The sequence below is a fragment of the Pristis pectinata genome, chromosome 2 (genome assembly GCF_009764475.1).
Source record: "Pristis pectinata isolate sPriPec2 chromosome 2, sPriPec2.1.pri, whole genome shotgun sequence".
In the NCBI taxonomy this organism is placed as follows: Eukaryota; Metazoa; Chordata; class Chondrichthyes; order Rhinopristiformes; family Pristidae; genus Pristis; species Pristis pectinata.
Window position 1 is genome coordinate 1,957,858 of NC_067406.1, and position 27,759 is coordinate 1,985,616.

A 27,759-nucleotide genomic window follows, 5' to 3' on the forward strand; every position below is an offset into this window, starting at 1 on the left:
TTAACAGATAGAGGAAGGGAGATTTCAGCCTTTGTAACCCCTTCTGGATTGTATGAATACAATGTTTTGCCATTTGGAATGAAAAATGCTCCGGCAACATTTCAAAGAATGATTAATTCAGTGATTCATGGGTTAAAACATACAGATGCCTACATTGACGACTTAGTGACTGGGAATGATACATGGGAGGATCACATCTCTGCGTTAGAAAGGTTGTTTGAAAGACTTTCCAAGGCTAACCTTACAGTTAACTTGGCTAAAAGTGAATTTGGCCATGCCACTGTGACGTATCTTGGTTATGTTGTAGGTCAAGGCAAGCAAGCTCCTGTTCAGGCAAAAGTTCAAGCAATATCTGAGTTCCCTATTCCCACAGGTACGAGGACCGTTAGAAGATTTTTGGGAATGGTTGGATATTATCGAAAATTTTGTAAAAATTTTGCTGATATTGCTCTTCCCCTAACTAATCTTCTGAAGAAGGGAGTAAAGTTTGTTTGGACAGATTCTTGTCAAGAAGCATTTGAGAAGCTGAAAGCCATTTTATGCTACCATCCTGTGCTCAGAACACCTGACTTTGAAAAGCCATTTTCATTAGCAGTAGATGCCAGTGATGAAGCTGCAGGAGCTGTGTTGTTGCAGAAGGGTGACCTTGATGATATTGACCATCCTGTAGCTTACTTTTCAAAGAAATTTAATGAGCATCAAAAGAATTATTCCACCATAGAGAAAGAATTACTGTCACTTGTTTTAGCCTTGCAACATTTCAGTGTATATGTTTGCACCGCTCAGAAACCATTGACTGTGTATACAGATCATAACCCATTGGTGTTTCTGAGCCGAGTCAAAAACAAGAACAGAAGGCTGTTAAACTGGAGTTTAATTTTGCAAGAGTTTGATCTCATGATAACTCACATTAAAGGCAAAGATAATGTGATTGCTGATTGTCTTTCTCGATGTTAAATGGGAAACATATATCTGTACTAATCTGATAGTCTGTAGTTGTATAGCGTGATAATTATTAACATTACTAACTATGCGCGGTTAAAATTTTCTTGGAAATTTTTTTTTTAGGTGGGAGGTGTTACGGACTCAGTGAAAGTCCCTTTAAGATAGAGAGTGTGTGTGTATGTGTGTGTGGGGCGTGCTTACGTCAATAGAAGATAAAGGACGTAATGACGTTGTTGAAGAAGAACGTTGAAGAAGTTAAGAAGAAGGAGAGAGAGAGAGAAGGGAGAGAGACACCAGCCTGCTTGTTTTCTCTATCGATGGATGAGAAACAATAACTGTGTTTGCCACTGAAATCCATGTATGGAAGTTGGAAGTAATCCGGTGGAGTTCACTTTGTTGCTGACCTGTAGAAGGAAACAGGTATTTGTGTGTGGACGACCACGGTTCGGATGCTTTTCGGGGTGAGCAAGTCACTACCGAGTAAACACTGAAGTGTCGTTTGGGTTCCATCGTGGAACATTTGGATTTCGTATGTACTCTCTCTATGTTTTTCTACATCTACATCTTATCTTCAGACAACGGTGGTTGTTGAAGAAGCCCTTGCTCATGTTTTACCTTATGGCTTGCGGAACTGAACTTTAAGAACCATTCGGGAACTGGGAGTTTTGGACTTTGTCACACACACACACGACGAGTTTAGTTTTGGGGTTAACGTTCGAGGTTTAACATTTTTGAATTCTAACATACTAACATTTTTACTTTTATTTTACGTATTAACATAAGTAGTGATTAATAAAATAGTTTTTAACACTGAATCATGCTCAGTGTGTTTCTTTTGTTGCTGGTTTGTGACAGTGGCAACTCTTTGTGAGCTGGCTTCGGCACATCCTTTCATTGCATTTATCACAATCATTTTACTCTCTTAAATCTCAATGCTGAGACTAAAAGAATCACTAACAACATTCTCTGTAACTACAACACTATATTCTGGATTGTTTAATTACCGATGGAATGATCTGTCTGGATGGCACACAAAAGCTTTTCACTGTATCTTGGTACATGTGACAATAGGAAATAAAGGAGAGAAAGTATTTAGCAGAGTTCACTCAAAATTCAGTTCACATTCAGCATTTCTGTGAACATCTACCTACCACAGCTCTTGGGGAATGTGCTCTCCATCTGTGAAAGGAATCAGATCAAGATTAACACATTTTATTCATCAGACAACAACAGATCTCTGGGAGCCCCCTGTTAATACCACTGGAACTGTCTGACTCCCAGTGGGCAACCAACCCTTTCCACTGAGATCCTAACAGATTTACATTACAACACTGGAAAGATACTTCAGAGCCATTGTTCAAGAAATTCAGACCCAAAATTCTGTTCATATTAGGGATCCAGCCCAATAACTCAAATGAAAACTGAGGCCAGTTTTTTTGTTCTTGATTTTGTGAGGAAAATTGCTATGTCAGTTGCACAACATTAGCACTGCACTTCAAAGTAGTTATCATCTGGACAAGTAGATTAAGATTAAATTAGATTTCTTTATTAGTCACACGTACATCAAAACACACAGTGAAATGCAGCTTTTGCGTAGAGTGTTCTGGGTGCAGCCCACAAGTGTCGCCACGCTTCTGATGCCGACATAGCACGCCCACTACTTCCTAACACGTACGTCTTTGGAATGTAGGAGGAAACTGGAGCACCCGGAGGAAACCCACGCAGACACGGGGAGAATGTACAAACTCCTTACAGACAGTGGCAGGAATTGAACCCGGGTCACTGGCGCTGCAATGACGTTACGCTAAATGCTACACTACCATGCCTGCCTACATGGATTGGAGAGGTTTTGAGGGCCATGGGCCAAGCGCGAGCAGATGGGACTCACTCGCTGGGCAACACAGTCGGCGTGGACGAGTTGGGCCGAAGGGCCTGTTTCCATGCTGTATGACTCCAGTTGTATGTTAAGCTTTTGGATCTTTGAGCTCTGCAGACCTCTCCCCCACGACTGGAGTAGGTAACCATTTGTATACCCCTGTTTCAGCAGCTTCATAGTAGCTGCGACCTCACAGTGACCTGGTGCCATGTGAAAGGAGGCTGAGTGTTTCGATGGGAAGCAATTTGTCACAGCACGGAAACAGGCCCTTCGACCCAACTCATCCATGCTGACCCAAGGTGCCTACCTGAGCGAGTCCCATTTGGTCCATATCACTCTAAACCTTTCCTATCCATTTGCTGTCATTCTGCTTTGTCTCGTTCAGATTTTTCAGACTTTGGAGTGAGAATTGTTGCTGTAGATTACAACAGGATATTGACAGGATGCAGAGCTGGGCTGAGAAGTGGCAGGTGGAGTTCAACCCAGAAAGATGTGAAGTGATACATTTCATAAGATCAAATTTGAAGGCAGAATACAAGGTTAATGGCAGGACTCTATAGCGGTGTGGAAGAACAGAGGGATCTTGGGGTCCACGTCCATAGATCCCTCAAGGTTGCCACACAGGTCGATGAGGTTGTTAAGAAGACTTATGGTGTGTTGGCCTTCATTAGTTGGGGTATTGAGTTCAAGAGCCGCGAGGTCACGTTGCAGCTCTGTAGAACTCTGGTTAGACCACACTTGGAGTATTGTGTTCAGTTTTTCCCACCTCATTATGGGAAGGATGTGGAAGCTTTAGAGAAGGTGCAGAGGAGATTTACCAGGATGCTGCCTGGATTGGAGAGCATGTCTTGTGAGGATGGGTTGAGTGAGCTCGGGCTTTTCTCTTTGAAGAGGAGGAGGATGAGAGGTGACTTGATAGAGGTGTACAAGATGATAAGAGGCAGAGATCGAGTGGACAGTCAGAGAATTTCCCAGGGTGACAATGGCTAACACGAGGGGGCATAATTTTAAGGTGATTGGAGGAAGGTATAAGGGTGATGTCAAGGGTAAGTTATTTTACACAGAGTGGTGAGTGCGTGAAACGCACTGCCGGCAGAGGTTGTGGGGGTTGGTACATTAGGGACATTTAAGAGACTCTTAGATAGACACATGAATGACAGAGAAATGGGGGGGCTATGTGGGAGGGAAGAGTTAGATCGATATTAAAGCAGGATAAAATTTGGCACAACATTGTAGACCGAAGGGCCTGTACTGTGCTGTAATGTTCTATGTTCTACAAAACCACAGTTTCTGATTTTGCAGACAACTCAACTTTCTGGAAGACACCAGTAGGCATCTGATGGGTAAATGAACTTTTACTTTAGATAAGTGAATGACACGATGGTTAGGAAATCAAGAGATTAGACATTATGTGGAAAATAAGTTTGGAAGTGGAAAGAAGTAGCAAACAGATCTGGAACAGGAATACCTAACAAACAATAACTGGAGTTTCTTTCCAGAAGGATGGATTAGATCAGTTTATTGTCATGTACTCCAGGTTGTAATGAAATTGCTTGTTCGCATGAAGCTTACAGAGTAAACAGTAAACGTGGTAAATGCAACAATAAATACAGCAGTGAGTGCAAAACAACAGAATGAACAGTCCAGCACTGGAACAGGCCCTTCAGCCCAGACTGCTGTGCCGAACTAATTAAACTAGTCATTAAGTACCTAACTAAACGACTCCCTTCTGCGTACACGATGTCCATATCTCTCCATTCTCTGCACATTCATGTGTTCATCTAAGGGCCTCTTAAACACCTCCCTCATATCTTCCTTCACCACCATCCTGGCAGCGCATTCCATGCACCCACCACTCTCTGTATAAAAGAACTTGCCCCCCTCATCTTCTTTGAAATTTCCCCCTCTCACCTTAAATATGTAGCCTCGTGCCAGACGTATCAACCCTGGGAAAAAGATACTGGCTGTCTATCTGTACCTCTCATCGTCTTAAAATCTTCTATCACATCTCCCCTCAGCCTTCGCTGCTCCAGAGAAAACAACCCAGTTTTGTCCAACCTCTGCTCACAGCACAGGGCCTCTAATCCAGAGAGCACCCTGGTGGACCTGGTCTACACCCTCCCCAAAGCCTCCACATCCGATAATGGGGTGACCAGAATTGAATGCAGAGGTCCAGATACAGCCGAACTCAATGCCTCGACTAATGAAGACAACCATACCATACGCCTTCTTTACCGCCCTATCAACTTGTGTCGCCACTTTGAGGGAGCTATGGACTTGGACTCCAAGATCCCTCTGCATATCAACACTGTTAAGGGTCCTGACATTAACTGTACTGTCTCTTTACATTGGATCTCCCAAAGTGCAACACTTCACATTTGGCCGTGTTGAACTCCATCGGCCATTTCTCCACCCATATCTGCAACTGATCTGTATCCCGCTGTATCCTTTACCAGTCTTCTACACTATCCACACCACCACTAACCTTCAGGTCATCTGCAAACTTACTAACCCACCCAGGTACATTTTCATCCAGGTCATTTATATACATCACAAACAGCAGAGGTCCCAGTACGGATCCCTGAGGAACACCACTATCACAGACCTCCAGCTAGAATAAGCACAATCAACTACTTTCCTCTGTCTTCTATGAGCAAGCCAGTTCTGAATCCAAACAGCCAAGTCACGGTGGATCCCATTTTCTGGAATGAGCTTCCCATGAGGGACCTTGTCAAACGCCTTACTAAAATCCATGTAGACAACATCCACAGCTCAACATTCATCAATCACCCTCATCACCTCAAAAAACTCAGTCAAGTAAGGCACGACTTGCCCTGCACAAAGTCATGCTGACTGTCCCTAATTAGGCCATAGTTTTCCAAATGCTCAGAAATCCTATCCCTAAGAATTATCTCCAATAGCTTCCCTACCACTGATGTGAGACTCACCAGTCTATAGTTACAGAATTATCCCCATTTCCCTTCTTGAACAACAGAACAACATAAGCTACTCGCCAGACCTCCGGGACCTTGCCTGTGGCTGAAGAGAACACAACGATCTTGGTCAAGGGCCCAGCGATCTCTCCTCTGGCCTCTCAATCTGGGGGGTACATCCCATCCGCTCTACCAGCTGAGCTATCGAAGGAAAGCCAGAAGCAAGCAAATCCCCATAAACTCTTGGCACTCCAGATCATTGGCCATCCATTTTTCAACACACAACTCCCGCGGCAGCTAATGCCCATTGCTTCTGCATCTCAATCGACTTCCACCTCTTAGCATTTGCACCAAATCCAGCGACAGTCATGCAAAAAGAGGAGATGACTTCAAGCTCGTAGAAGTACACCGATCAGCGGTAGGGAAAACCTAAGCAAACCAGCAGAAATCGGCTCAGAGACCTGCCAGAATGGCGCAAAACATCTCAGGATTCATGCATAGCCTGCAACTGAGAGTTGGGACTTCAGATTCTAGCACTCCCAGCTGGTATTTACCTACAAGCGCCGAAACTCTACTGCCTTGTCCAGGCTGCAAACTCCGACATCAAGAAAGTTATGTTTCTGCCATTGTGCTCAGCTGTCACACTGTATACTTGCCGTTGAACTGACAATTCTGTCCTCTTCTTGCTAGCAGACCAATCAAAGGTGAGACAGGTGCTACTACTTCAGCAGCATGCTTGAAGAAATAGCGCTCTGGAATGCTACCTTGTGCTTGGATAGCCTTGGGTATCCTGTGATTTCATGTGAGTGCATTCCTTCCGCTGACTTGCTTCAGCCCTGATCTGAGCAGCACTATCCCACCCGCTCGCACAGTGATATGGCAATTGGTGCTTCACCGATTAAAACAAGAGCCGCTCCTTCGAGCCGGAGTCGAGCCAGCGACCTAAGGATGACTACACTTCCTCTACAGTCCTCCGCTCTACCAGCTGAGCTATCGAAGGAAAGCCAGAAATAAGATTCTCCGCGTACACTCTTTGCTCTCCAAATATTCGAACTTCCGTCCATGCTATCTGTCCACCTCCAGCAGCACGCTGACACTTGCAGCTCCAGACTCCTGCAAAAGGCTCGGGTCAGTGGCGCAATGGAGAACGCGTCTGACTACGGATCAGAAGATTGTAGGTTCGACTCCTACCTGGTTCGTTGTCTTGCTTTCATCAATCTTTTCAAGCCTTGCCCGCTGCCTTCTTGCCGCCTGCTGCCCGGTCAAATGCCTTCTCCGCACTTACGCTTTTTAATCGCAGACGGACTGCTCAGATCGAAACTCACGCTTGATCTAAGTGGCAACTGGCTGGTCTGCGTCCATCGTTTCTCCGCTCAAACCACAGAGCCCCATCAGGTCTCAGCCTCTGCAGAAACTGACAGGATTTGCTGTCCCTCCTCCCTCCAGCACCTTCAACATATCGAGCAACACATCGAGCAAACTTTTGCCAAGCGGATGGCCCGACGTGCCTCTGATTCCAAAAGAAGAATGGAGAATGCGGGCATCGATCCCGCTACCTCTCGCATGCTAAGCGAGCGCTCTACCATTTGAGCTAATTCCCCACCACTTTTGCCTCTCCTACTCTTCTTCACTCTGCACCACAACCACCACTGCATGACTGCAACCAAATGCATCAACATACACGCATTCCCCCAACAAAGCAGGCAATTATCCACAAAAATGAGCTCTCACATCTCCACCATAAATATTGCTGACACACTGCACAGCACACCAGCTCCACCTTGTCCTCAGCAAATATGATCATTCAACTCCGCTTTTCAACACAGAACTTCCGCGGCAGCTAATGCCCATTGCTTCTGCATCTCAATCGACTTCCACCTCTTAGCATTCGCACCAAATCTAGCTACAGTCATGCAAAAAGAGGAGATGACTTCAAGCTTGTAGAAGTACACAGATCAGCGGTAGGGAACACCTAAGCAGACCAGCAGAAATGGGCTCAGAGACCTGCCAGAATGCCACAAGACGTCTCAGGCTTCATGCATAGCCTGCAACTGCGAGCTGGGGCTTCAGATTCTAGCATTCCCTGCTGGTATTTACCTGCAAGCGCGGAAACTCGACTGCATTGTCCAGGCTGCAAACTCCGACATCGTTGCTTCTGCATCTCAATCGACTTCCACCTCTTAGCATTCGCACCAAATCTAGCCACAGTCATGCAAAAAGAGGAGATGACTTCAAGCTTGTAGAAGTACACCGATCAGCGGTAGGGAACACCTAAGCAGACCAGCAGAAATGGGCTCAGAGACCTGCCAGAATGCCACAAGACGTCTCAGGCTTCATGCTTGGTCTGCAACTGCGAGCTGGGGCTTCAGATTCTAGCACTCCCTGCTGGTATTTACCTGCAAGCGCGGAAACTCGACTGCCTTCTCCAGGCTGCAAACTCCGACATCAAGAAAGTTATGCTTCAGCCATTGTGGTCAGCTGTCATACTGTATACTTGCCGTTGAGCTGACAATTCTGTCTTCGTCTTGCTTGCAGACCAATCAAAGATGAGTCAGGTGCTACTGCTTCAGGAGCATGCTTGAAGAAATAGCGCTCTAAATGCTAAATTGTCCTTGGATAGCCTTGGGTATCCTGTGATTTCATGTGAGTGCATTCCTTCCGCTGTCTTGCCTCAGCCCTGATCTGAGCAGCACTATCCCACCCGCTCGCACTGTGATACGGCAATTGGTGCTTCACCGATTAAAACCAGAGCCGCTCCTTCGAGCCGGAGTCGAACCAGCGACCTAAGGATGACTACACTTCCACTACAGTCCTCCGCTCTACCAGCTGAGCTATCGAAGGAAAGCCAGAAGTAAGATTCTCCGCTTAAACTCTTTGCTCTCCACATCTTCGACCTTCCGTCCATGCTATCTGTCCAACTCCAGCAGCACGCTGACACTTGCAGCTGCAGACTCCTGCAAAGGGCTCGGGCCAGTGGTGCAATGGAGAACGCGTCTGACTACGGATCAGAAGATTGTAGGTTCGACTCCTTCCTGGCTCGTTGTCATGCCTTGCTCAATCTTTTGCAAGCCTTGCCCGCTACCTTCTTGTCGCCTGATGCCCGGTCAAATGCCTTCTCCACAATTACGCTTTTTAATCGCAGACGGACTGCTCAGATCGACACTCACGCTTGATCTAAGTGGCAACTGGCTGGTCTGCGTCCATCGTTTCTCCGCTCAAACCACAGAGCCCCATCAGGTCTCAGCCTCTGCAGAAACTGACAGGATTTGCTGTTCCTCCTCCCTCCAGCACCTTCAACATATCGAGCAACCCATCGAGCAATCTTTTGCCAAGCGGATGGCCCGACGTGCCTCTGATTCCAAAAGAGGAATGGAGAATGCGGGCATCGATCCCGCTACCTCTCGCATGCTAAGCGAGCGCTCTACCATCTGAGCTAATTCCCCACCACTTTTGCCTCTCTTACTCTTCTTCACTCTGCACCACATCCACCACGGCATGCCTGCAACCAAATGCATCAACATACACGCATTCCCCCAACAAAGCAGGCAGTTATCCACAAAAATGAGCTCTCACACCTCCACCACAAATATTGCTGACACACTGCACATCACACCATCTGCACCTTGTCCTCAGCAAATATGATCATTCAACTCCGCTTTTCAAAACACAACTCCCGCGGCAGCTAATGCCCATTGCTTCTGTATCTCAATCGACTTCCACCTCTTAGCATTCGCACCAAATCTAGCTACAGTCATGCAAAAAGAGGAGATGACTTCAAGCTTGTAGAAGTACACCGATCAGCGGTAGGGAACACCTAAGCAGACCAGCAGAAATGGGCTCAGAGACCTGCCAGAATGCCACAAGACGTGTCAGGCTTCATGCATAGCCTGCAACTGCGAGCTGGGGCTTCAGATTCTAGCACTCCCTGCTGGTATTTACCTGCAAGCGCGGAAACTCGACTGCCTTGTCCAGGCTGCAAACTCCGACATCAAGAAAGTTATGCTTCTGCCATTGTGCTTAGCTGTCACACTGTATACTTGCCGTTGAGCTGACAATTCTGTCTTCTTCTTGCTTGCAGACCAGTCAGAGCTGAGACAGGTGCTACTGCTTCAGCAGCATGCTTGAAGAAATAGCCCTCTGGAATGCTACCTTGTGCTTGGATAGACTTGGTTATCCTGTGATTTCATGTGAGTGCATTACTTCCGCTGACTTGCCTCAGCCCTGATCTGAGCAGCACTATCCCACCCGCTCGCACCCTGATACGGCAATTGGTGCTTCACCGATTAAAATAAGAGCCGCTCCTTCGAGCCGGAGTCGAACCAGCGACCTAAGGGTGACTAAACTTCCACTACTGTCCTCCGCTCTACCAGCTGAGCTATCGAAGGAAAGCCAGAAGTAAGATTCTCCGCGTACACTCTTTGCTCTCCACATCTTCGACCTTCCGTCCATGCTATCTGTCCACCTCCAGCAGCACGCTGACACTTGCAGCTGCCGACTCCTGCAAAGGGCTCGGGCCAGTGGCGCAATGGAGAACGCGTCTGACTACGGATCAGAAGATTGTAGGTTCGACTCCTACCTGGCTCGTTGTCTTGCTTTGCTCAATCTTTTGCAAGCCTTGCCTGCTGCCTTCTTGCCGCCTGCTGCCCGATCAAATGCCTTCTCCACACTTACGCTTCTTAATCGCACACGGTCTGCTCAGATCGACACTCACGCTTGATCTCAGTGGCAACTGGCTCGTCTTCGTCCATCGTTTCTCCACTCAACACACGTAGACCCAGCAGGAACTGACAGGATTTGCACTCCATCCTCCCTCCAGCACCTTCAACATATCGAGCAACACATCGAGCAAACTTTTGCCAAGCGGATGGCCCGACGTGCCTCTGGTTCCAAAAGAGGAATGGAGAATGCGGGCATCGATCCCGCTACCTCTCGCATGCTAAGCGAGCGCTCTACCATTTGAGCTAATTCCCCACCACTTTTGCCTCTCTTACTCTTCTTCACTCTGCACCACATCCACCACTGCATACCTGCAACCAAATTCATCAACATGCACGCATTTCACCAACAAAGCAGGCAATTATGCAGAAAAATGAGCTCTCACACTTCCACCACAAATATTGCTGACAAACTGCACAGCACACCATCTCCACCTTGTCCTCAGCAAATATGATCATTCAACTCCGCTTTTCAACACACAACTCCCGCGGCAGCTAATGCCCATTGCTTCTGCATCTCAATCGACTTCCACCTCTTAGCATTCGCACCAAATCTAGCCACAGTCATGCAAAAAGAGAAGATGACTTCAAGCTTGTAGAAGTACACAGATCAGCAGTAAGGAACACCTAAGCTGACAGGCAGAAAACGGCTCAGAGACCTGCCACAATGCCGCAAGACGTCTCACGCTTCAAGCTTGGTCTGCAACTGCGAGCTGGGGCTTCAGATTCTAGCACTCCCTGCTGGTATTTACCTGCAAGCGCGGAAACTCGACTGCCTTCTCCAGGCTGCAAACTCCGACATCAAGAAAGTTATGCTTCAGCCATTGTGGTCAGCTGTCATACTGTATACTTGCCGTTGAGCTGACAATTCTGTCTTCGTCTTGCTTGCAGACCAATCAAAGATGAGTCAGGTGCTACTGCTTCAGGAGCATGCTTGAAGAAATAGCGCTCTAAATGCTAAATTGTCCTTGGATAGCCTTGGGTATCCTGTGATTTCATGTGAGTGCATTCCTTCCGCTGTCTTGCCTCAGCCCTGATCTGAGCAGCACTATCCCACCCGCTCGCACTGTGATACGGCAATTGGTGCTTCACCGATTAAAACCAGAGCCGCTCCTTCGAGCCGGAGTCGAACCAGCGACCTAAGGATGACTACACTTCCACTACAGTCCTCCGCTCTACCAGCTGAGCTATCGAAGGAAAGCCAGAAGTAAGATTCTCCGCTTAAACTCTTTGCTCTCCACATCTTCGACCTTCCGTCCATGCTATCTGTCCAACTCCAGCAGCACGCTGACACTTGCAGCTGCAGACTCCTGCAAAGGGCTCGGGCCAGTGGTGCAATGGAGAACGCGTCTGACTACGGATCAGAAGATTGTAGGTTCGACTCCTTCCTGGCTCGTTGTCATGCCTTGCTCAATCTTTTGCAAGCCTTGCCCGCTACCTTCTTGTCGCCTGATGCCCGGTCAAATGCCTTCTCCACAATTACGCTTTTTAATCGCAGACGGACTGCTCAGATCGACACTCACGCTTGATCTAAGTGGCAACTGGCTGGTCTGCGTCCATCGTTTCTCCGCTCAAACCACAGAGCCCCATCAGGTCTCAGCCTCTGCAGAAACTGACAGGATTTGCTGTTCCTCCTCCCTCCAGCACCTTCAACATATCGAGCAACCCATCGAGCAATCTTTTGCCAAGCGGATGGCCCGACGTGCCTCTGATTCCAAAAGAGGAATGGAGAATGCGGGCATCGATCCCGCTACCTCTCGCATGCTAAGCGAGCGCTCTACCATCTGAGCTAATTCCCCACCACTTTTGCCTCTCTTACTCTTCTTCACTCTGCACCACAACCACCACTGCATGCCTGCAACCAAATACAGCAACATACACGCATTCCCCCAACAAAGCAGGCAATTATCCACAAAAATGAGCTCTGACACTTCCACCACAACTATTGCTGACACACTGCACAGCACACCATCTCCACCTTATCCTCTGCAAATATGATCATTCAACTCCACTTTTCAACACACAACTCCCGCGGCAGCTAATGCCCATTGCTTCTGCATCTCAATCGACTTCCAGCTCTTAGCATTCGCACCAAATCTAGCCACAGTCATGCAAAAAGAGGAGATGACTTCAAGCTTCTAGAAGTACACCGATCAGCGGTAGGGAACACCAAAGCAGACCAGCAGAAATCGGCTCAGAGACCTGCCAGAATGCCGCAAGACGTGTCAGGCTTCATGCATGGCTGCAACTGCGAGCTGGGGCTTCAGATTCTAGCACTCCCTGCTGGTATTTACCTGCAAGCGCGGAAACTCGACTGCCTTGTCCAGGCTGCAAACTCCGACATCAAGAAAGTTATGCTTCTGCCATTATGCTCAGCTGTCACACTGTATACTTGCCTTTGAGCTCACAATTCTGTCTTCTTCTCGCTTGGAGACCAGTCAAAGCTGAGACAGGTGCTGCTGCTTCAGCAGCATGCTTGAAGAAATAGCCCTCTGGAATGCTACCTTGTGCTTGGATAGTCTTGGGTATCCTGTGATTTCATGTGAGTGCATTCCTTCCGCTGACTTGCCTCAGCCCTGATCGGAGCAGCACTATCCCACCCGCTCGCACCCTGATACGGCAATTGGTGCTTCAAAGATTAATATAAGAGCCGCTCCTTCCAGCCGGAGTCGAACCAGCGACCTAAGGATGACTACACTTCCTCTACAGTCCTCCGCTCTACCAGCTGAGCTATCGAAGGAAAGCCAGAAGTAAGATTCTCCGCTTACACTCTTTGCTCTCCACATCTTCGACTTTCCGTCCATGCTATCTGTCCACCTCCAGCTGCACGCCGACACTTGCAGCTGCCGACTCCTGCAAAGGGCTCGGGCCAGTGGCGCAATGGAGAACGCGTCTGACTACGGATCAGAAGATTGTAGGTTCGACTCCTACCTGGCTCGTTGTCTTGCTTTGCTCAATCTTTTGCAAGCCTTGCCTGCTGCCTTATTGCTGCCTGCTGCCCGGTCAAATGCCTTCTCCACACTTACGCTTCTTAATCGCACACTGTCTGCTCAGATCGACACTCACGCTTGATCTCAGTGGCAACTGGCTCGTCTTCGTCCATCGTTTCTCCGCTCAAAACACGTAGACCCAGCAGGAACTGATAGGATTTGCACTCCATCCTCCCTCCAGCACCTTCAACATATCGAGCAACACATCGAGCAAACTTTTGCCAAGCGGATGGCCCGACGTGCCTCTGGTTCCAAAAGAGGAATGGAGAATGCGGGCATCGATCCCGCTACCTCTCGCATGCTAAGCGAGCACTCTACCATCTGAGCTAATTCCCCACCACTTTTGCCTCTCCTACTCTTCTTCACTCTGCACCACATCCACCACTGCATGCCTGCAGCCAAATTCATCAACATGCACGCATTTCACCAACAAAGCAGGCAATTATGCAGAAAAATGAGCTCTCACACCTCCACCACAAATATTGCTGACGCACTGCACATCACACCATCTCCACCTTGTCCTCAGCAAATATGATCATTCAACTCCGCTTTTCAACACACAACTCCCGCGGCAGCTAATGCCCATTGCTTCTGCATCTCAATCGACTTCCACCTCTTAGCATTCGCACCAAATCTAGCCACAGTCATGCAAAAAGAGGAGATGACTTCAAGCTTGTAGAAGTACACAGATCAGCAGTAAGGAACACCTAAGCTGACAGGCAGAAAACGGCTCAGAGACCTGCCACAATGCCGCAAGACGTCTCAGGCTTCAAGCTTGGTCTGCAACTGCGAGCTGGGGCTTCAGATTCTAGCACTCCCTGCTGGTATTTACCTGCAAGCGCGGAAACTCGACTGCCTTCTCCAGGCTGCAAACTCCGACATCAAGAAAGTTATGCTTCAGCCATTGTGGTCAGCTGTCATACTGTATACTTGCCGTTGAGCTGACAATTCTGTCTTCGTCTTGCTTGCAGACCAATCAAAGATGAGTCAGGTGCTACTGCTTCAGCAGCATGCTTGAAGAAGTAGCGCTCTAAATGCTACCTTGTCCTTGGATAGACTTGGTTATCCTGTGATTTCATGTGAGTGCATTCCTTCCGCTGACTTGCCTCAGCCCTGATCTGAGCAGCACTATCCCACCCGCTCGCACTGTGATACGGCAATTGGTGCTTCACCGATTAAAACAAGAGCCGCTCCTTCGAGCCGGAGTCGAACCAGCGACCTAATGATGACTACACTTCCTCTACAGTCCTCCGCTCTACCAGCTGAGCTACCGAAGGAAAGCCAGAAGTAAGATTCTCCGCGTACACTCTTTGCTCTCCACATCTTCGATCTTCCGTCCATGCTATCTGTCCACCTACAGCAGCACGCTGACACTTGCAGCTGCCGACTCCTGCAAAGGGCTCGGGCCAGTGGCGCAATGGAGAACGCGTCTGACTACGGATCAGAAGATTGTAGGTTCGACTCCTACCTGGCTCGTTGTCATTCTTTGCTCAAACTTAAGCAAGCCTTGCCTGCTGCATTCTTGCCCCCTGCTGCCCGGTCAAATGCCTTCTCCACACTTATGCTTCTTAGTCGCAGACGGACTGCTCAGATCGACACTCACGGTTGATCTCAGTGGCAACTGGCTGGTCTGCGTCCATCGTTTCTCCGCTCAAACCACGTAGACTCAGCAGGTCTCAGCCTCTGCAGAAACTGACAGGATTTGCTGCCCCTCCTCCCTCCAGCACCTTCAACATATCGAGCAACACATCGAGCAAACTTTTGCCAAGCGGATGGCCCGACGTGCCTCTGATTCCAAAAGAGGAATGGAAAATGCAGGCATCGATCCCGCTACCTCTCGCATGCTAAGCGAGCGCTCTACCATTTGAGCTAATTCCCCACCACTTTTGCCTCTCCTACTCTTCTTCACTCTGCACCACAACCACCACTGCATGCCTGCAACCAAATGCATCAACATACAAGCATTCCCCCAACAAAGCAGGCAATTATCCACAAAAATGAACTCTCACACTTCCACCACATCTATTGCTGACACACTGCACAGCTCACCATCTCCACCTTGTCCTCAGCAAATATGATCATTCAACTCCGCTTTTCAACACTCAAGTCCCGCGGACTTCAAGCTTGTGCAAGTACACCGATCAGCGGGAGGGAGCACCTAAGCGGACCAGCAGAAATCAGCACAGAGTCCTGCCACAATGCCGCAAGACTTCTCCGGCTTCAAGCTTGGCCGGCAGCTGCGAGCTGGGGCTTCATATTCTAGCACTCCCTGCTGGTATTTGCCTGCAAGCACGGAAAGTCGACTGGGAACATTAGGGAGAAGGTTGAGAAGTAGGACCTCAAGGGTAGTATCCCAGGATTACTACCAGTGCCACGTGTCAATGATAGGAAGAAAATAAAGCTCTGGCAGATGAATGCATGGCTGAGTCACTGGTGCAGTGGGCAGGACTTCAGATTTTTGGATAATTGGGACCATTTTTGGGGGAGGCATGACCTATTCGCTAAGGATGGGTTGCACCTAAACTCCAAAGTGTCCAATTACCTGGCAGGTATGTTTAAATTAGTTGTAGGGGAGGGTTTAAACTGATCTGGCAGCGGGATGGAAACCAGGATGTTAGGTTACAAGATGCTAAGGTAAGGGAGGAAGTTCATAGAAACGAGTCCAGTGAGGATGGCAAGAAGGACAGGCAGGTGAGAAGTCAGGATAATTGGCTGAATTATAGAAGTACAACAAATCAGGATGTTAGGATACAGAATGTTAGGATAGGGGATGAGGTATATAAGAACAAGTCTAAGATAGTATGTAGTGCAGATGGTCAGAAGGATAGACAAGTGGAAAGTCAGGATAATCTGCTGAACAATAGAAGTACAACAAAATCAACAGCAGATACCGGACTAAACGTACTATATTTAACTGCATGCGGCATTAGGAATAAAGTAGATGACCTAGTGGCACAACTACAATAATAAATACGACATTGTGGCAATCACCGAGTCATGGCTTTATGATGGATGTGACTGGGAACTGAATGTCCATGGATACACAGTGTTTAGGAAGGATAGGCGGGTAGGCAGAGGGGGAGGTGTGGCCATGATGGTTGGTAGTGATATAAAATCAATAGAAAGGAAGGACATTCGGTGAGAGGAGGTGGAATCCTTATGGGTGCAGCTAAGAAATAGTAAGGGTAAAAGGACGATAGTAGCAGTCAGATATAGGCCCCCTAACAGCGGTCAGGAAGTGGACGATAAGTTGCAGTTTGAGATAGAAAAAGCGTGCCAGAGTGACAATGCGAAGATAATTATGGGGGATTTTAACATGAAGGTGGACTGGGAAATCCAGCAAGGTGGTAGAACTCAGGAGAGTGAGTTTGTGGAACGTCTAAGGGACGTTTCTGGAGCAACTTGTTGAAGAGCCCACCAGGGGATCAGTTGTTTTGGATTGGGTGCTGTGTAATGAACCAGAGGTGATTAGGGAACTAAAGGTAAAGGAACCACTGGGAACCAGTGATCACAATATGATTGAGTTCAGTTTCAAGTTTGAGAAGGAGAAGCTGATAACTGGTGTATCGATATTTCAGTGCAACAAAGGAAATTACAGTGGTATGGGAGAGGAGTTGGCCCAAATTGATTGGAGGAGTAAGCTAGCTGGAGGCACGGCGGAAGAGAAATGGAAGGAATTTCTACAGGAAATAAGGAAAATGCAGGATAGATATATTCCAAGAAAAAAGGATTTGAATGGAAAAAAGGCACAAATGTGGATAACGAGCGAGGTGAAGGCTAAAATAAAAGCAAAAGGGGCGGCGTACAAAGAAGCAAAAATTAGTGGGAAAAGACTGGGAAGTTTTTAAAAACCTGCAGAGAGAAACTAAGAAGGTCATTAGGAAAGAAAAGATGAATTATGAAAGAAAGTTGGCGGATAACATTCCAAAGGATACTAAGAGTTTTTAAAATACATAAGGAGTAAAAAAGAGACACGGGTTGACATAGGACCAATTGATAACGGTGCAGGAGGTATTGTAATGGACGACAGAGAGATGGCAGAGGAATTGAATGAATATTTTGCATCGGTCTTCACCGTGGAGGCCATCAGCAATGTGCGGGTTCGTCAGGAGTCTCACGAAATGGAACTGAGTTCAGTTAAGATTACTAGGGAGAAGGTGCTTGGAAAACTAAATGGGCTAAAGACTGATAAGTCTCCCGGACCAGATGAGGTGCATCCCTGGGTTCTGAAGGAGGTAGCTTTAGAGATAGCGGAGGCATTGGTGATAATTTTCCAGGAATCGATAGATTCCGGCATGGTTCCGGAGGACTGGAGGGTTGCAAATGTAGTTCCGTTGTATAAGAAAGGTGGGAGGCAGTTAAAGGAAATTACAGACCTATTAGTCTGACGTCAGTGGTGGGAAAATTATTGGAATCTATCCTCAAGGATGGGGTTATGGAATACCTAGAGGCGCAAGGCAAGATAGGTCCTAGCCAACACAGTTTTGTGAAGGGAAGATCCTGCCTGACCAACCTATTGGAGTTTTTTGAAGAAATCACAGGTAGGGTGGATAAGGGAGAGGTAGTAGATGTTGTGTATTTAGACTTTCAAAAGGCCTTCGATAAGGTGCCTCCCAAGAGACTGATTAATAAGATGAGAGGTCATGGAATTACGGGTAGGATAACAGAATGGGTGGAGCATTGGCTGGTTGGCAGGAAGCAAAGAGTGGAAATAAAAGGATCTCGTTCTGGTTGGTTACCGGTTACTAGTGGTGTGCCTCAGGGGTCGGTGTTGGGACCGTTCCTTTTTACCCTGTACATCAATGATTTGGATAATGGAATAAATGGTTTCCTGGCTAAGATTGTGGATGACACCAAGATAGGTGGAGGAGTAGGGAGTATTGAGGAGATAGGAAGGTTGCAGAGGGACCTAGACAGTTTAGGAGAATGGGCAAGGAAATGGCAGATGAGATTCAATGTTGAGAAATGTGCAGTTGTACACTTTGGAAGCAGAAATAAGCAGGCAGATTATTATCTAGAAAGAGAGAAGATTCAAAGTACGGAAGTACATGGGACTTGGGGGTACTCGTGCAGGATAGCTTCAAGGTTAATCACCAGGTCGGATCGGTGGTAAAGAAAGCAAATGCTATGTTGGCATTCATTTCGAGAGGTATAGTGTATAAAAGTAAGGAAGTGTTGATGAGGCTCTACAGGGCACTAGTGAGGCCTCATTTGGAATATTGTGTGCAGTTTTGGGCCCCACATCTTAGGAAGGATGTGCTGACATTTGAGAGGGTTCAGAGGAGATTTACGAGGATGATTCCAGGAATGAAAGGGCTTACGTATGATGAGCGTTTGTCGGCTCTTGGACTGTACTCACTGGAGTACAGAAGAATGAGAGGGGACCTCATAGCGACGTTTAAAATGTTGATAGGAAAGGATAGAGTAGATGTGGCTAGGCTGTTTCCCTTGGTGGGTGAGTCCAGAACCAGAGGGCACAATCATAGAATTAGAGGGTACAGTTTCAAAACAGAGATGAGGAGAAATTTCTATAGCCAGAGGGTGGTGAATTTGTGGAACTCCTTGCTACGTACAGCAGTCGAGGCCAGATCAGTGGGGGCATTCAAGGAGGAGATAGATAGATATCTAAATAGTCAGGGTATCAAGGGATATGGGGATAGGGCCGGAAATTGGGATTAGAATAGGTTCTTTTTCCACCCCATTCCCCATTTCTTTTTCCCTTTTCCTTGGAGCAGACTCAATGGGCCAAATGGCCTGCTTCTGCTCCCTTGTCTTGTGATCTTGTGTAAAGGTGGGAAGATGTGCCTGAAAGCTGTGGAAGTGAGTGAGGTTCTCAATGAATACTTCTCTTCCGTATTCACCAAGGAGAGGGGTCTTGATGACAGTGTTGGTGTTAATGTTCTAGAGCATGTTGATATCAATAGAGGATGTGTTGGAGCTGTTGGAAAATATGTCCCCGGGGCCTGATGGAATAGCACCCAGGCTGCTCCGCGAGGCGAGGGAGGAGATTGCAGACGGACATTGATAGGATGCAGAGCTGGGCTGAGAAGTGGCAGATGGAGTTCAATCTGGAGAAATGTGAGGTGGTACACTTTGGAAGGACAAACTCCAAGACAAAGTTAATGGCAGGATTCTGGGCAGTGTAGAGGAGCAGAGGGATCTGGTGGTTCATATCCACAGATCACTGAAAGTTGCCTCGCAGGTGGATAGGGTAGTTCAGAAAGCTGATGGGATGTTAGCTTTCATAAGTCGTGAGATCAAGTTTAAGAGCCACGAGGTAATGATGCAGCTCTACAAAACCATACTTAGACCACACTTAGAGTACTGTGTCCAGTTCTGGTCACCTCATTATAGGAAGGATGTGCAAGCATCGGAAAGGGTGCAGAGGAGATTTACCAGGATGCTGCCTGGTTTAGAGAGTATGCATTATGAGGAGAGATTAAGGCAGCTAGGGCTTTACTCTTTGGAGAGGAGGAGGATGAGGGGAGACATGATAGAGGTGTACAAAATATTAAGAGGAATAGATAGAGTGAACAGCCAGCGCCTCTTTCCCAGGGCACCAATGCTCAATACAAGAGGGCATGGCTTCAAAGTAATGGGTGGGAAGTTCAAGGGAGATATCAGAGGAAGGTTTTTCACCCAGAGAGTGGTTGGGGCAGGGAATGCGCTGCCTGGGGTGGTGGTGGAGGCAGGTACATTGGTCAAATTCAAGAGATTGTTAGATAAGCATATGGAGGAATTTAAAATAGAGGGATATGTGGGAGGAAGGGGTTAGATAGTCTTAGGCGAGGTTTAAAGGTCAGCACTACATTGTGGGCCGAAGGGCCTGTATTGTGCTCTACTGTTCTATGATTCTATGATTCTTACATCTGGTGGTACGTGCCCTCAGGCTCCTGTATCTTCTACTGATGGAAGAGGAGAGAAGAGAGATGTCCCAAGTGGGTGGGGTCTTTGATTATGCTGGCTTCTTCTCCAAGGCGGTGAGAAGTAAAGACAGAGTCCAAGGAGGGGAGGCTGGTGTCCTTGATGCGCTGGGCTGTGTCCACAACTCTCTGCAGTTTCTTGTGGTCCTGAGCAGAGCAGTTGCCGTACCAAGCCGTGATGCATCCAGATAGGACGCTTTCTATGGTGCATCAATAAAAGTTGGTGAGTGTCAAAGGGGATATTGCAAATTTCTTCAGCCTCCTGAGGAAGTAGAGGTGCTGGTGAGCTTTCTTGGCCATGGCATCTACGTGATTTGACCAGGACAGGCTGTTGATGATGTTCACTCTTAAGAATTTGAAGCTCTCAACCCTCTTGACCTCAGCACTGTTCATGTAGACAGGTGCATGTCCATCGCCCTGTTTCCTGAAGTCAGTGACCAGCTCTTTAGTTTTGTTGACATTGAGGGAAAGGTTGTTGTCATGACACCATTCCACTAAGCTCTCTATCTCCTTCTTGTACTCTGACATCACTGTTTGAGATAAGGCCTACAACAGTGGTATCATCTGGGGGCAGCCCGCAAGTGTCGCCACGCTTCCGGCACCAACATAGCACGCCCACAACTTCCTAACCCGTACGTCTTTGGAATGTGGGAGGAAACCGGAGCACCAGGAGGAAAACCACGCGCACATGGGGAGAATATATAAACTCCTTACAGACAGTGGCCAGATTTGAACCCGGGTCACTGGCGCTGTAAATCGTTATGCTAACTGCTACACTACTGTGCCTGCCCCTACACTACCCTGCCTGCCCAGGGAGTGGATCTCCAGGTTCTTCCATGGTTTCCAGTTTGGCAACACCCATATTTCCTCTTTGGCACACAGTCACCAACACACTTGCTGATAAAGTCTGTGATGGTGGTGACGTACTCATCAAGGCTGGCAGCTGGGTCTTTGAACATGGACCAGTTCACTGACTCAAAGCAGTCACATAGGAGTTCATCTGTTTCCTCAGACCAGCATTGCACAACTCTCTGTACTGGATCCTCCCGTTTCAGTTTCTGGTTGAATGCAGGGAGAAGGAGCGCAGCCTGATGGTCTGATTTCCCAAAGTGAGGGCGAGGGGTGGCTCAGAAGGCATCTTTGATGGTTGTATAGCAAATCATCTTCATCCAAATGAACCACCTTCATCCGAATCCATGATGGCGCCAGAGTGTGGCAACTCTTTGTGAGCTGGCTTCGGCACATCCTTTCATTGCATTTATCACAATCATTTTACTCTCTTAAATCTCAATGCTGAGACTAAAAGAATCACTAACAACATTCTCTGTAACTACAACACTATATTCTGGATTGTTTAATTACCGATGGAATGATCCGTCTGGATGGCACACAAAAGCTTTTCACTGTATCTTGGTACATGTGACAATAATAAACCAATGCCAATAGGAAATAAAGGAGAGAAAGTAATTAACAGAGTTCACTCAAAATTCAGTTCACATTCGGCTTTTCTGTGAACATCTACCTACCACAGCTCTTGGGGAATGTGCTCTCCATCTGTGAAAGGAATCAGATCAAGATTAACACATTTCATTCATCAGACAACAACAGATGTCTGGGAGCCCCCTGTTAATACCACTGGAACTGTCTGACTCCCAGTGGGCAACCAACCCTTTCCACTGAGATCCTAACAGATTTACATTACAACACTGGAAAGATACTTCAGAGCCATTGTTCAAGAAATTCAGACCCAAAATTCCATTCATATTAGGGATCCAGCCCAATAACTCAAATGAAAACTGAGGCCAGTTTTTTTGTTCTTGATTTTGTGAGGAAAATTGCTATGTCAGTTGCACAACATTAGCACTGCACTTCAAAGTAGTTATCATCTGGTCAAGTAGATTAAGATTAAATTAGATTTCTTTATTAGTCACACGTACATCAAAACACACAGTGAAATGCAGCTTTTGCGTAGAGTGTTCTGGGTGCAGCCCACAAGTGTCGCCACACTTCTGATGCCGACATAGCAACCCCACTACTTCCTAACCCGTACGTCTTTGGAATGTAGGAGGAAACTGGAGCACCCGGAGGAAACCCACGCAGACACGGGGAGAATGTACAAACTCCTTACAGACAGTGGCAGGATTGAATGATACATTTCATAAGATCAAATTTGAAGGCAGAATACAAGGTTAATGGCAGGACTCTATAGCGGTGTGGAAGAACAGAGGGATCTTGGGGTCCACGTCCATAGATCCCTCAAGGTTGCCACACAGGTCGATGAGGTTGTTAAGAAGAATTATGGTGTGTTGGCCTTCATTAGTTGGGGTATTGAGTTCAAGAGCCGCGAGGTCATGTTGCAGCTCTGTAGAACTCTGGTTAGACCACACTTGGAGTATTGTGTTCAGTTTTTCCCACCTCATTATGGGAAGGATGTGGAAGCTTTAGAGAAGGTGCAGAGGAGATTTACCAGGATGCTGCCTGGATTGGAGAGCATGTCTTGTGAGGATAGGTTGAGTGAGCTCGGGCTTTTCTCTTTGGAGAGGAGGAAGATGAGACGTGACTTGATAGAGGTGTACAAGATGATAAGAGGCATAGATCGAGTGGACAGTCAGAGACTTTCCCAGGGTGACAATGGCTAACACGAGGGGGCATAATTTTAAGGTGATTGGAGGAAGGTATAAGGGTGATGTCAAGGGTAAGTTTTTTTACACACAGAGTGGTGAGTGCGTGAAACGCACTGCCGGCAGAGGTTGTGGGGGTTGGTACATTAGGGACATTTAAGAGACTCTTAGATAGACACATGAATGACAGAGAAATGGGGGGGCTATGTGGGAGGGAAGAGTTAGATCGATATTAAAGCAGGATAAAATTTGGCACAACATTGTAGACCGAAGGGCCTGTACTGTGCTGTAATGTTCTATGTTCTACAAAACCACAGTTTCTGATTTTGCAGACAACTCAACTTTCTGGAAGACACCAGTAGGCATCTGATGGGTAAATGAACTTTTACTTTAGATAAGTGAATGACACGATGGTTAGGAAATCAAGAGATTAGACATTATGTGGAAAATAAGTTTGGAAGTGGAAAGAAGTAGCAAACAGATCTGGAACAGGAATACCTAACAAACAATAACTGGAGTTTCTTTCCAGAAGGATGGATTAGATCAGTTTATTGTCATGTACTCCAGGTTGTAATGAAATTGCTTGTTCGCATGAAGCTTACAGAGTAAACAGTAAACGTGGTAAATGCAACAATGAATACAGCGGTGAGTGCAAAACAACAGAATGAACAGTCCAGCACTGGAACAGGCCCTTCAGCCCAGACTGCTGTGCCGAACTAATTAAACGAGTAATTAAGTACCTAACTAAACGACTCCCTTCTGCGTACACGATGTCCATATCTCTCCATTCTCTGCACATTCATGTGTTCATCTAAGGGCCTCTTAAACACCTCCCTCATATCTTCCTTCACCACCATCCTGGCAGCGCATTCCATGCACCCACCACTCTCTGTATAAAAGAACTTGCCCCCCACATCTCCTTTGAAATGTCCCCCTCTCACCTTAAATATGTAGCCTCGTACCAGACGTATCAACCCTGGGAAAAAGATACTGGCTGTCTATCTGTGCCTCTCATCGTCTTAAAATCTTCTATCACATCTCCCCTCAGCCTTCGCTGCTCCAGAGAAAACAACCCAGGTTTGTCCAACCTCTGCTCACAGCACAGGGCCTCTAATCCAGAGAGCACCCTGGTGGACCTGGTCTGCACCCTCCCCAAAGCCTCCACATCCGATAATGGGGTGACCAGAATTGAATGCAGAGGTCCAGATACAGCTGAACTCAATGCCTCGACTAATGAAGACAACCATACCATACGCCTTCTTTACCGCCCTATCAACTTGTGTCGCCACTTTGAGGGAGCTATGGACTTGGACTCCAAGATCCCTCTGTATATCAACACTGTTAAGGGTCCTGACATTAACTCTACTGTCTCTTTACATTTGATCTCCCAAAGTGCAACACTTCGCATTTGGCCGTGTTGAACTCCTTCGGCCATTTCTCCACCCGTATCTGCAACTGATCTGTATCCCGCTGTATCCTTTACCAGTCTTCTACACTATCCACACCACCACCAATCTTCAGGTCATCTGCAAACTTACTAACCCACCCAGGTACATTTTCATCCAGGTCATTTATATACATCGCAAACAGCAGAGGTCCCAGTACGGATCCCTGAGGAACACCACTAGTCACAGACCTCCAGCTAGAATAAGCCCAATCAACTACTTTCCTCTGTCTTCTATGAGCAAGCCAGTTCTGAATCCAAACAGCCAAGTCACAGTGAATCCCATTTTCTGGAATGAGCTTCCAATGAGGGACCTTGTCAAACGCCTTACTAAAATCCATGTAGACAACATCCACAGCTCAACATTCATCAATCACCCTCATCACCTCAAAAAACTCAGTCAAGTAAGGCACGGCTTGCCCTGCACAAGGTCATGCTGACTGTCCCTAATTAGGCCATGGTTTTCCAAATGCTCATAAATCCTATCCCTAAGAATCATCTCCAATAGCTTCCCTACCACTGATGTGAGACTCACCAGTCTATAGTTACCAGGATTATCCCCATCTCCCTTCTTGAACAACAGAACAACATTAGCTACTCGCCAGTCCTCCGGGACCTTGACTGTGGCTAAAGAGAACACAACGATCTTGGTCAAGGCCCCAGTGATCTCATCTCTTGCCTCTCAATAACCTGGGGTATATCCCATCAGATATCCCATCAAAAACCTTCATGTTTTTAAAGAGACCCAACACTACATCCCCCTTTATCTCAAAGTGCCCCATCATATTAGCACACTCCACACTGATCTCCTTATCCTCCACGTCCTTCTCCTTGGTAAGTACCAACACAAAGTACTCATTAAGGACCTCACCCACATCATCTGCCTCCAAACACATGTTCACTCCTTTCTCCTTGAGAGGTCCTACCCTCTCTTTCATTATCCTCCTGCTCTTGATGTATGTATAGAATGCCTTGGAATTCTGTTTAATCCTACTTGGCAAGGGCTTTTCATGGCCCCTCCTGGGTCTCCTAATTCCCTACTTGAGTTCTTTTCTATCTTCTTTATTTTCCTCAAGGGCTCCATTTGATTTTTATCTTCCTAAGGGCCGCAGTGTGGCATTTCTGTGGCCACAATCAAGACTCCAGGATGGTGTGTTACCTCCCTGGTGCCAGGATCGAGGATGTCTTGGAGAGGGTACAGGATATTTGAGAGGGGAGGGTGAGTAGTCAGATGCTGTGGTCCATATAGGTACCAATGACATGGGCAGGAGCAGGATGAGGTCCTGCAAAGGGATTTTTAGGGACCTTGGGAGAAAGTTAAAAAGCAGGATATCCAGGGTTGTAATCTCAGGATTACTGCCTGCGCCACGTGGTGGTGAGGTGAGCAGATCAACATGTGGCTAAGGTGCTGGTGCAGGAGGGAGGGCTTCACATTTATGGATCATTGGGCTCTGTCCCAGGGCAGGTGGGACCTGTACAAATGGGACCGTTTGCACCTGTAATGGAGGGGGACAAATATCCTCACCAGGAGGTTTGCTGGTGCTGCTCGGGGGGGCGTTTAAACCAGAGCAGCAGGGGGATGGGAACCACAGCAGCAGGAGGGTCCAGGGCAGGAAAAGGTGGTTTGACAAGTAAGACTGAAAGGAAGGACAGCGAGGGACAGGCTAATAAACACAGTGGGACTGATGGGCTGAAATGTGTTTACTTCAACACTAGGAGTGTTACGGGAAGGAGGATGAACTTAGATCCTGGATCAGTACATGGAATTATGATGTTGTTGCCATTATAGAGACCTGGATGTGTGAGGGACAGGACTGGCGGCTCAACGTTTCTGGGTTTTCTCATTTTAAAGGTGATAGTGAGGGGGGTAGAAGAGGTGGAGGGGTTGCACTACTGATAAGGGAGAATATCATAGCAGTAGACAGAGAGGACACAATGGAGGGCTTGTCCACAGAGGCAATTTGGGTGGAGGTCAGAAATGGAATAGGTTCAATTACACTAATGGGCCTCCCAATGGCCACCGAGAGGTGGAGCAACAGATAAGTAGAAAGATTGTGGAAGGTGCAGAAACAACAGGGTTGTCATAGTGGGGCACTTTAACTTCCCCAGTATTGGTGGGAACTTCCTTCATACAAGAAGCTTGGATGGAGCGGGATTTCTTCAGTGTATCCAAGAGGGGTTCTTGAAATGGTCTGTGGAGAGTCCAACTAGAGGAGAGAATATACTGGACCTGGTTTTGGGAAATGAGCCAGGCCAGGTGACAGACCGGATAGTGGGGGAACATTTTGGGAATAGTGACCACAACTCATTGTTTTAAGATAGTTACGAGTAAGGATAAAATTGGATCTTGCAGTAAGGTACTAAATTGGAGGAAGGTGAATTACAACAGGATAAGGCAGGAGCTAAGGGGCGTTGATTGGGAGCAGCTGCTGTCGGACAAGCCCACGTCTGACGTGTGGGAGTTGTTTAAAGACCAGCTGATCAGAGTTCAGGATCAGCATGTTCCAGTAAGGAGTAAGGACAGGGATGGTAAGGTAAGGGAGGCTTGGATAACTCGAGGGGTCCTAAACTTAGTCAGGAAGAAAAAGGAAGGTTTAAGAAGCTGAAATCAGACTGGGCTCTTGTGGAATATAAAGATAGCAGGAAAGTGCTCAAGCAGGTGATAAGAAAGGCCAAAAGGGGCCATGAAATACCTTTGGTGAGCAAGGTCAAGGAGAATCCCAAAGCATTTTATGCTTGTATTAAGAAAGAGGATAATTAAGGAGAGGGTAGGTCCGCTGTAGGATAAAGAAGGGAATTTGTGCTTGGAGTCAGAGGGAGTGGCTGAGGTAAATGAGTACTTTACGTCGGTATTTACTGAGGAGAAGGGTATTTAGAGGACAGTGAAAACAGAGTGGGGCATGCTAATATACTAGGACATTTTGAGGTTAAGGAGGAGGTAGTGCTGGGTCTTCTAAATAGCATTCAGGTGGATAAGTCCCCAGGTCCTGATGGCAGATATCGCAGAATATTGAAGGACGCAAGTGAGGAGATTGCTGGGGCTTTGACAAAGATCTTTGTGTCCTCACTAGCCACAGACAAGGACCCAGAGGATTAGAGAGTAGCAACTGTTGTGCCTTTGTTCAAGAAAGTAAATGGGGATAATCCATAATAGGATAGTGAGCCTCACGTCAGTGATCGGGAAGCTATTGGAGAGGATACTGAGCGATAGGGTGTATGTGTATTTGGAAAGGCACAGCCTGCTTAGGGACAGTCAGCATGGCTTCGTGCAGGGCAGGTCATGTCTTACAAACTTGATTGAGTTTTTTGAGG

At 47.2% G+C, this 27,759-nt stretch overlaps 15 non-coding genes across 15 annotated transcripts; 4 read left to right on the plus strand and 11 right to left on the minus strand.

The window, feature by feature from the left end:
- Nucleotides 1–6,668: 6,668 nt before the first annotated feature.
- trnay-gua (transfer RNA tyrosine (anticodon GUA)) lies at nt 6,669–6,754 on the minus strand. The gene is given in 2 exon segments: nt 6,669–6,704; nt 6,718–6,754. It is a non-coding gene; the product is annotated as a tRNA-Tyr (tRNA).
- A 126-nt stretch (nt 6,755–6,880) lies between these two features.
- trnar-acg (transfer RNA arginine (anticodon ACG)) lies at nt 6,881–6,953 on the plus strand. The gene has a single exon. It is a non-coding gene; the product is annotated as a tRNA-Arg (tRNA).
- A 329-nt stretch (nt 6,954–7,282) lies between these two features.
- trnaa-agc (transfer RNA alanine (anticodon AGC)) lies at nt 7,283–7,355 on the minus strand. Its single transcript has one exon. It is a non-coding gene; the product is annotated as a tRNA-Ala (tRNA).
- Nucleotides 7,356–8,509: 1,154 nt separating this feature from the next.
- trnay-gua (transfer RNA tyrosine (anticodon GUA)) lies at nt 8,510–8,595 on the minus strand. The gene is given in 2 exon segments: nt 8,510–8,545; nt 8,559–8,595. It is a non-coding gene; the product is annotated as a tRNA-Tyr (tRNA).
- A 529-nt stretch (nt 8,596–9,124) lies between these two features.
- Nucleotides 9,125–9,197, minus strand: trnaa-agc (transfer RNA alanine (anticodon AGC)). Its single transcript has one exon. It is a non-coding gene; the product is annotated as a tRNA-Ala (tRNA).
- Nucleotides 9,198–10,053: 856 nt separating this feature from the next.
- On the minus strand, nt 10,054–10,139 carry trnay-gua (transfer RNA tyrosine (anticodon GUA)). The gene is given in 2 exon segments: nt 10,054–10,089; nt 10,103–10,139. It is a non-coding gene; the product is annotated as a tRNA-Tyr (tRNA).
- A 126-nt stretch (nt 10,140–10,265) lies between these two features.
- On the plus strand, nt 10,266–10,338 carry trnar-acg (transfer RNA arginine (anticodon ACG)). The gene has a single exon. It is a non-coding gene; the product is annotated as a tRNA-Arg (tRNA).
- Nucleotides 10,339–10,652: 314 nt separating this feature from the next.
- On the minus strand, nt 10,653–10,725 carry trnaa-agc (transfer RNA alanine (anticodon AGC)). Its single transcript has one exon. It is a non-coding gene; the product is annotated as a tRNA-Ala (tRNA).
- Nucleotides 10,726–11,580: 855 nt separating this feature from the next.
- On the minus strand, nt 11,581–11,666 carry trnay-gua (transfer RNA tyrosine (anticodon GUA)). Its single transcript is given in 2 exon segments — nt 11,581–11,616; nt 11,630–11,666. It is a non-coding gene; the product is annotated as a tRNA-Tyr (tRNA).
- Nucleotides 11,667–12,195: 529 nt separating this feature from the next.
- trnaa-agc (transfer RNA alanine (anticodon AGC)) lies at nt 12,196–12,268 on the minus strand. The gene has a single exon. It is a non-coding gene; the product is annotated as a tRNA-Ala (tRNA).
- Nucleotides 12,269–13,123: 855 nt separating this feature from the next.
- Nucleotides 13,124–13,209, minus strand: trnay-gua (transfer RNA tyrosine (anticodon GUA)). Its single transcript is given in 2 exon segments — nt 13,124–13,159; nt 13,173–13,209. It is a non-coding gene; the product is annotated as a tRNA-Tyr (tRNA).
- Nucleotides 13,210–13,335: 126 nt separating this feature from the next.
- On the plus strand, nt 13,336–13,408 carry trnar-acg (transfer RNA arginine (anticodon ACG)). Its single transcript has one exon. It is a non-coding gene; the product is annotated as a tRNA-Arg (tRNA).
- Nucleotides 13,409–13,722: 314 nt separating this feature from the next.
- trnaa-agc (transfer RNA alanine (anticodon AGC)) lies at nt 13,723–13,795 on the minus strand. Its single transcript has one exon. It is a non-coding gene; the product is annotated as a tRNA-Ala (tRNA).
- An 855-nt stretch (nt 13,796–14,650) lies between these two features.
- Nucleotides 14,651–14,736, minus strand: trnay-gua (transfer RNA tyrosine (anticodon GUA)). Its single transcript is given in 2 exon segments — nt 14,651–14,686; nt 14,700–14,736. It is a non-coding gene; the product is annotated as a tRNA-Tyr (tRNA).
- A 126-nt stretch (nt 14,737–14,862) lies between these two features.
- Nucleotides 14,863–14,935, plus strand: trnar-acg (transfer RNA arginine (anticodon ACG)). The gene has a single exon. It is a non-coding gene; the product is annotated as a tRNA-Arg (tRNA).
- Nucleotides 14,936–27,759: the final 12,824 nt, after the last annotated feature.